Source organism: Hyperoodon ampullatus (genome assembly GCF_949752795.1).
Source record: "Hyperoodon ampullatus genome assembly, chromosome: 4".
Lineage (NCBI taxonomy): Eukaryota > Metazoa > Chordata > Mammalia > Artiodactyla > Ziphiidae > Hyperoodon > Hyperoodon ampullatus.
In genome coordinates, this window is record NC_136917.1 from 130,457,272 (window position 1) to 130,465,770 (window position 8,499).

The 8,499-nt window shown below is 39.5% G+C and overlaps 1 pseudogene across 1 annotated transcript; it reads right to left on the bottom strand.

Moving 5' to 3' along the window:
- Nucleotides 1–2,225: 2,225 nt before the first annotated feature.
- LOC307052747 (acireductone dioxygenase-like) lies at nt 2,226–2,762 on the bottom strand (annotated as a pseudogene). The gene has a single exon. The product of its transcript is annotated as an acireductone dioxygenase-like (transcript).
- Between the last annotated feature and the right edge of the window lie 5,737 nt (nt 2,763–8,499).

Here is an 8,499-nt window from a genome sequence, read left to right on the forward strand (position 1 = left end):
CATTAATCTCCAAAATTTACAAACAGCTCATGCAGCTCAATAACAAAAAAACAAACAACCCAATCCAAAAATGGGCAGAAGACCTAAATAGACATTTCTCCAAAGAAGATATACAGACTGCCAACAAACACATGAAAGAATGCTCAACATCATTAATCATTAGGGAAATGCAAATCAAAACTACAATGAGATATCATCTCACACCAGTCAGAATGGCCATCATCAAAATATCTAGAAACAATAAATGCTGGAGAGGGTGTGGAGAAAAGGGAACACTCTTGCACTGCTGGTGGGAATGTGAATTGGTACAGCCACTATGGAGAACAGTATGGGGGTTCCTTAAAAAACTAAAAATAGAACTACCATATGACCCAGCAATCCCACTCCTAGGCATATACCCTGAGAATAGCATATGTCAAAAAGAGTCATGTACCAAAATGTTCATTGCAGCTCTATTTACAATAGCCAGGAGATGGAAACAGCCTAAGTGTCCATCATCGGATGAATGGATAAAGAAGATGTGGCGGGCTTCCCTGGTGGCGCAGTGGTTGAGAGTCCGCCTGCCGATGCAGGGGACACGGGTTCGTGCCCCGATCCCGGAAGATCCCACATGCCGCGGAGCGGCTGGGCCCGCGAGCCATGGCCGCGGAGCCTGTGTGTGTCCGGAGCCTGTGCTCCGCAACGGGAGAGGCCACAGCAGTGAGAGGCCCACGTACAGAAAAAAAAAAAAAAAAAAAAAGAAGATGTGGCACATATATACAATGGAATATTACTCAGCCATAAAAAGAAACGAAATTGAGCTATTTGTAATGAGGTGGAAGGACCTAGAGTCTGTCATACAGTGTGAAGTAAGTCAGAAAGAGAAAGACAAATACCATATGCTAACACATATATATGGAATTTAAGAAAAAAAATGTCATGAAGAACCTAGGGGTAAAAGAGGAATAAAGACAGAGACCTACTAGAGAATGGACTTGAGGATATGGGGAGGGGGAAGGGTAAGCTGTGACAAAGCGAGAGAGTGGCATGGCCATATATACACTACCAAACGTAAAATAGATGGCTAGTGGGAAGCAGCCGCATAGCACAGGGAGATCAGCTCGGTGCTTTGTGACCGCCTGGAGGGGTGGGATAGGGAGGTTGGGAGGGAGGGAGATGCAAGAGGGAGGAGATGTGGGAACGTGTATGTGTATAGCTGATTCCTTTTGTTGTAGAGCAGAAACTAGCACACCATTGTAAAGCAATTATTAAAAACAAACAAACAAAGAAACAAAAACTTTATAGCATTGATCGGCATTATCATTTTGTACCAGTAGAGGGAGATCTATGTCCACTGCAATAAATTAGTAGTTTCAGTCTGTGCAACAGTGAATGAAGGGAAAGGGGAGTTGCTCTCAAACACTGTTATTATCATGTCCAGGAAACAGGTGGATGGGTATTCAGGTAGGTAGACAGGTAGACAGACAGATGAATGAATAAAAGTTTGGTCAACTATTTTGATAAATGTATAATATAAACCTTCACCAAAGATTACTGGCAGGATTTACCACAGAGTTTTATTCACTTACAAAATGCCAGTATGTCAAAATGAATGTAACATAAAAGGTATTTAACATATTTAATATTTATTTATTTATTTATTTATTTATTTATTTATTTATTTATTTATTTATTTATTTTTCAACGTTAAGGCACCTACTCTATTTTGAAGAAGAAAGTGGCATAATCAAGTGAGGGTCCCCCTAACTCGCCAGCTCATCCCCCACGGCACTCCCCCACCCAGCTTCCCCCCATGTTTTGGGAGAAAAGCTTCTTCTCTCTGCCCAGTCCTGTCATCCACTGTCACTCCTCCGCACAAGGCAGGCATGGCCTTGCTTGGTACCTGCTTAAAGTCCAAGAATCAGGTCCAGATGGGGCAGCTAAGTGGCTGCGTTTGGGGAGTTGAAACTCACTCGGTCACAGCTGAAGGCACGAGCTGATACAGGGCCACTGACCACTGGTCCTGAATTAGAGAAAATGAACGGATTTGCCCAGATTTCCACAGGTGCTTCCATGTACCAACCGGTTCTACAGCTACTTCCATTAAAACGTATTCTGATCAAACAATCTTGCAGAGGAAAGCTCACCTAGCCTCAAGTCTACAACACAAAAGCAAGGAGAATAGGACAGATTTTCTGCTGCTATCATGTCCCGGACTTTCGGGTGCCCGAGGCCCCAGGGCACTGCTAGGCCATCTGTGCCAGAAACTCAATACTGCCCACGGGCCTTGAAGTGGTCAGCTGTCCGGCTGTACGCCGTCCACACTGGGTCTCCCACAAACAGCTGCATGGCCTTCGTGTAGTTCTTCTTGTCCAGCGTGAAGCGGTGGTATATCCCGGCGGGGAGAGTGATCATGTCTCCTTTCTCCATGAAGACCCGGATCCACCTGTCCTCTTTATCCCTCACATCTAAGTACCCACTGCTGTCCAGGATGTAGCGAATCTCGTCATCCAGGTATAAATGCTCCTCGTAAAACATCTTCATCTTTTCTTCATAATTTGGTAGTTTGTCTTTGTATATGGTTATTATGTCCATCCAGGAGTAGTTTCTCTCTTTTCGGATCTTTTCTAATTCTGGATCATTCTCATCTTTGTCAGCATCCAACGTCCAGTAAAGGACGCCGAGCCCATACAGCCACTCCAGGCAGACCGGGCGCGTGGGCTCTGCACCGTGGGGCCGCCGCGGGTCGCCGGCGACTCGTCCATGTACCAGGACTGCACCATGGCTGGGCCGGGGGCATGGTTGCCTGACCCCGGACCTGCAAGGGCTGCCACACCTAATATTTAAATTTAAATCTTAAAATTAACCTTTTCTTTTATATTTATTAAGTTGCTTTTCAAAGAGTTAGACCTTAAATTTAAATATCCAATCAATTAGATATACTGTGACAAATATAAAACTAGGTTTGGTCTCTTTTCACCTTCCTTAGATGCTCAGGATATTTCAGTGGAGACGTACCATGGCCAGCCTAGCCCCTGTAGCCTCCTGGCAATGCATACATATAATGAAATGTTCTTTCCATTGTTTCACTTCCCTCAAATCATGCTGGTTAGAAGTATGTATTTTTTTTTTTACCTGGATTTAAGGTATCATAGTTGGACTAACCATATTCCTTGGCTCATGACATAGTTATCATTGGTCTCCCCAGGTATACACATCTTGTTTGAGTTTATAATCCAATACAAAAACCGATCATGGACAATAACTTATATGGACCTGCATGTTCTTTCCCTCTTACACCCCTTGCTTCATACGTGGTAATCATTGCTCTAAATGTTCTGTTTAACATTTCCACATTTTTAAAAACAGAATTTTAAATCAATACATATATATGTATAAACAAAATATGTAGACTTAGCTCTTGAATTTTTTTTTTTTTTTGCGGTACGCGGGCCTCTCACTGCTGTGGCCTCTCCCGTTGCAGAGTACAGGCTCCGGACGCGCAGGCCCAGCAGCCATGGCTCACGGGCCCAGCCGCTCCGCGGCATGTGGGATCCTCCCAGACCAGGGCACGAACCCACGTCCCCTGCATCGGCAGGCGGACTCTCAACCACTGTGCCACCAGGGAAGCCCAGCTCTTGAATTTTATAAAAAGAGTAATCTTTAACTTGCCCTTTTAAAAACCAAACATTAAGATTTATTCATACTGATATGGAAATGTATAATTCATTGATTTTCACATAATATTCCATTATGTGTATGTACCACTATATATTTATCCATTCTCCTATCTTATGGGCATTTGGTTTGTGTGGTTTTTCTTTTTCTTTTTTTTTTTTTTTTTTTGCAATTACTAAAAGTACTGCCATGACTATACTTGTATATGTCTCCTGGTACATATGTGCAAGCATTTCTCTTGCTGGGTTGTAGGATGGAAGAATGATCAATTCACTCTCTTAGCAAAACTGTACACGCAAATTGTTGACCTCTTTTCCAACACTTGATGTGTTCAGGCTTCCTAGCTTTTACCTATTGAATGAGTTTAACGGGTCTTGATATATATTTCCCTAACTATTAATAACTGTGAGAAATTCATTTATTGGCTATAAGAAGTTCCTTTTTTATGAAATGCTTGTTTATATCTTTTACTTATTTTTATGTTGGGTCCTTTTTCTTACCAATATATATGTAGGACCCCTATATATTTCTCTGTTAGTTATATGCATGCAAATCTCTCTATCAACTTATAGCCTTTTTACTTTATTTTTATTTATTTATTTATTTTAACATCTTTATTGGAGTATAATTGCTTTACAATGGTGTGTTAGTTTCTGCTCTACAACAAAGTGAATCAGTTATACATATACATATGTTCCCATATCTCTTCCTTCTTGCATCTCCCTCCCTCCCTCCCTCCCTATCCCACCCCTCTAGGTGGTCACAAAGCACCGAGCTGATCTCCCTGTGCTATGCAGCTGCTTCCCACTAGCTATCTATTTTACGTTTGGTAGTGTATATATGGCCATGCCACTCTCTCGCTTTGTCACAGTTTACCCTTCCCCCTTCTCATACCCTCAAGTCCATTCTCTAGTAGGTCTGTGTCTTTATTCCTCTTTTACCCCTAGGTTCTTCATGACATTTTTTTTTCTTAAATTCCATATATATGTGTTAGCATACGGTATTTGTCTTTCTCTTTCTGACTTACTTCACTCTGTATGACAGACTCTAGGTCCTTCCACCTCATTACAAATAGCTCAATTTCGTTTCTTTTTATGGCTGAGTAATATTCCATTGTATATATGTGCCACATCTTCTTTATCCATTCATCCGATGATGGACACTTAGGTTGTTTCCATCTCCTGGCTATTGCAAATAGAGCTGCAATGAACATTTTGGTACATGACTCTTTTTGAATTATGGTTTTCTCAGGGTATTTGCCCAGGAGTGGGATTGCTGGGTCATATGGTAGTTCTATTTGTAGTTTTTTAAGGAACCTCCGTACTGTTCTCCATAGTGGCTGTACCAATTCACATTCCCACCAGCAGTGCAAGAGTGTTCCCTTTTCTCCACACCTCTCCAGCATTTATTGTTTCTAGATATTTTGATGATGGCCATTCTGACTGGTGTGAGATGATATCTCATTGTAGTTTTTTTTTTTATTATTAGTTTCTGCTTTATAACAAAGTGAATTAGTCATACATATACATCTGTTCCCACATCCCTTCCCTCATGCATCTCCCTCCCTCCCACCCTCCCCATCCCACCCCTCCAGGCGGTCACAGAGCACCGAGCTGATCTCCCTGTGCTCTGTGGCTGCTTCCCACTATCTATCTACCTTACGTTTGGTACTGTATATATGTCCATGCCTCTCTTTCGCTTTGTCACAGCTTACCCTTCCCCCTCCCCATATCCTCAAGTCCATTCTCAAGTAGGTCTGTGTCTTTATTCCCGTTTTACCCCTAGGTTCTTCATGACATTTTTTTTTTTAAATTCCATATATATGTGTTAGCATACGGTATTTGTCTTTCTCTTTCTGACTTACTTCACTCTGTATGACAGACTCTAGGTCTATCCACCTCATTACAAATAGCTCAGTTTCGTTTCTTTTTATGGCTGAGTAATATTCCATTGTATATATGTGCCACATCTTCTTTATCCATTCATCCGATGATGGACACTTAGGTTGTTTCCAGCTCCAGGCTATTGTGAATAGAGCTGCAATGAACATTTTGGTACATGTCTCTTTTTGAATTATGGTTTTCTCAGGGTATATGCCTAGTAGTGGGATTGCTGGGTCATATGGTAGTTCTATTTTTAGTTTTTTAAGGAACCTCCATACTGTTCTCCATAGTGGCTGTACCAATTCACATTCCCACCAGCAGTGCAAGAGTGTTCCCTTTTCTCCACACCCTCTCCAGCATTTATTGTTTCTAGATTTCTTGATGATGGCCATTCTGACTGGTGTGAGATGATATGTCATTGTAGTTTTGATTTGCATTTTTCTAATGATTAATGATGTTGAGCATTCTTTCATGTGTTTGTTGGCAGTCTGTATATCTTCTTTGGAGAAATGTCTATTTAGGTCTTCTGCCCGTTTTTGGATTGGGTTGTTTGTTTTTTTGTTATTGAGCTGCATGAGCTGTTTGTAAATTTTGGAGATTAATCCTTTGTCAGTTGCTTCATGTGCAAATATTTTCTCCCATTCTGAGGGTTGTCTTTTGGTCTTGTTTATGGTTTCCTTTGCTTTGCAAAAACTTTGCAGTTTCATTAGGTCCCATTTGTTTATTTTTGTTTTTATTTCCATTTCTCTAGGATGTGGATCAAAAAGGATCTTGCTGTGATTTATGTCATAGAGTGTTCTGCCTACGTTTTCCTCTAAGAGTTTTATAGTTTCTGGCCTTACATTTAGGTCTTTAATCCATTTTGAGCTTATAGTTGTGTATGGTGTTAGAGAGTGATCTAATCTCATACTTTTACATGTACCTGTCCAGTTTTCCCAGCACCACTTTTCCAGAGAAAACTCTAATTTGAAAAGATACATGCACCCCAGTACTCACAGCAGCACTATTTACAATAGCCAAGACATGGAAACAACCAAAATGTCCATCGACAGATGATGGATAAAGAAGATGTGGTATGTATATATGATGGAATCCTACTCAGCCATAAAAAAGAATGAAATAATGCCATTTGCAGTAAGATGGATGGACCCAGAGATTATCATACTAAGTGAAGTAAGTCAGAAAAAGACAAATATCATATGACATCACTTATATGTGGAATCCAAAATATGATACAAATGAATTTATGTACAAAACAGAAACACACTCACAGACATAGGAAACAAATTTATGGTTATCAAAGGGGAAAGGGCGGGGAGGAATAAATTACGAGTTTGGGATTAGTAGATACAAACTACTATTGAGATATATAAAATAGGTAAACAACAAGGTTCCACCGTATAGCACAGGGAATTATATATATTCAATATCCTCTAATAAACCATAATGGAAAATAATATGAAAAAGAATATATTATATATATGTATATATATAACTGAATCACTTTGCTGTACACCAGAAACTAACACAACATTGTAAATCAACTATGCTTCAATAAAAAAAAAAAAAAGGGCAGAACACTTGAATAGATATTTTCCAAAGAAGACATACAACTGGCCAACTGGTAAATGAAAAGATGCCCAACAGCAGTAATCATCAAGGAAAGGCAAATCCAAACTACAATGAGATATGATCTCACACCTGTCTAGAATGGCTATTACTAAAGAGACAAGAAATAACAAGCGTTGGTGAGGATGTGGAGAAAAGAGAACCCTTATGCACTGTCGGTGGGAATATAAATTAGTGCAACCACTATGGAAAACAGAATGGAGATTCCTCAAAAAATTAAAAATAGAATTACCATATGATCCAGCAATCCCACTTCTGGGTATATAATCAAAGGAAAGGAAATCATAATCTTGAAGAGATATCGCTATTCCCATGTTCACTGCAGCATTATTAATGACAGCCAAGGTATGGAAACAAAGTGTCCATCAACAGATGAATGGATAAAGAAAACATTTGATACACACACACACATAATGGAATATGATTTAGCCATAAAACAGAAGGAAGTCCTGCCATTTGCAATAACATGGATGGACCCTGAGGTATTTATGTTAAGTGAAATAAGAGAGAAAGACAATGTATGTTCTCATTTATATGTGAAATCTAAAAAAAACTGAACTTATAGATACAGAGAACAGATTCGTGGTTAATAGAAGTCAGGGAAGGTAGGCAAAATGGGTAAAGGGGGTCAAAAGGTACAGACTTCCTATTATAGGATAAGTAAGTCCCTGGGATGTAATGTAAAGCATGGTGACTCTAGCTAACGATACTGTATTGTATATTGAATGTTATTGAGAGAGTAGATCTTAAAATTTATTATCACACAAGGAAAAAATATTATAACTATATGTGGTGATATAAACTGTGTTAGCCATTTCACTGTGTGTATATATATATATATATATATATATATATATATATACACACACACACATATATATACACATACATATATCAAATCACAATGCTGTATACCTAAAACTAATGCAGTATTATACATCAACTAGATCTCAATAAAAATAATCTTTCCCTACCCTATGCTCTGAAAGTTGGTTACTTATATTTCCTACTGATATTTTGTTTTGTTCTTACTCTTTAAGTCCTTACTCCATCTGAAGTAGATTTTTTGTACATGGTGTGTGTTATGGGCTAAAAATTGTTTCCCTTCAAAATTCATGTAATGAAGCTCTAGTCCCCAGTACTTCAGAATATGACTGTATTTAGAGATAGGGCCTTAAAAAGGTGATTAAGGTTAAATGAGGTCATTTGGGTGGGCCCTAATCCGATCTAACTGCTGTACTTATAACAGGAAATTTGGACATACAAGGGGATACCAGGGATGCTCTCTCACAGAGGAATGATCACGTGAGGACACGATGAGAAGGCAGCC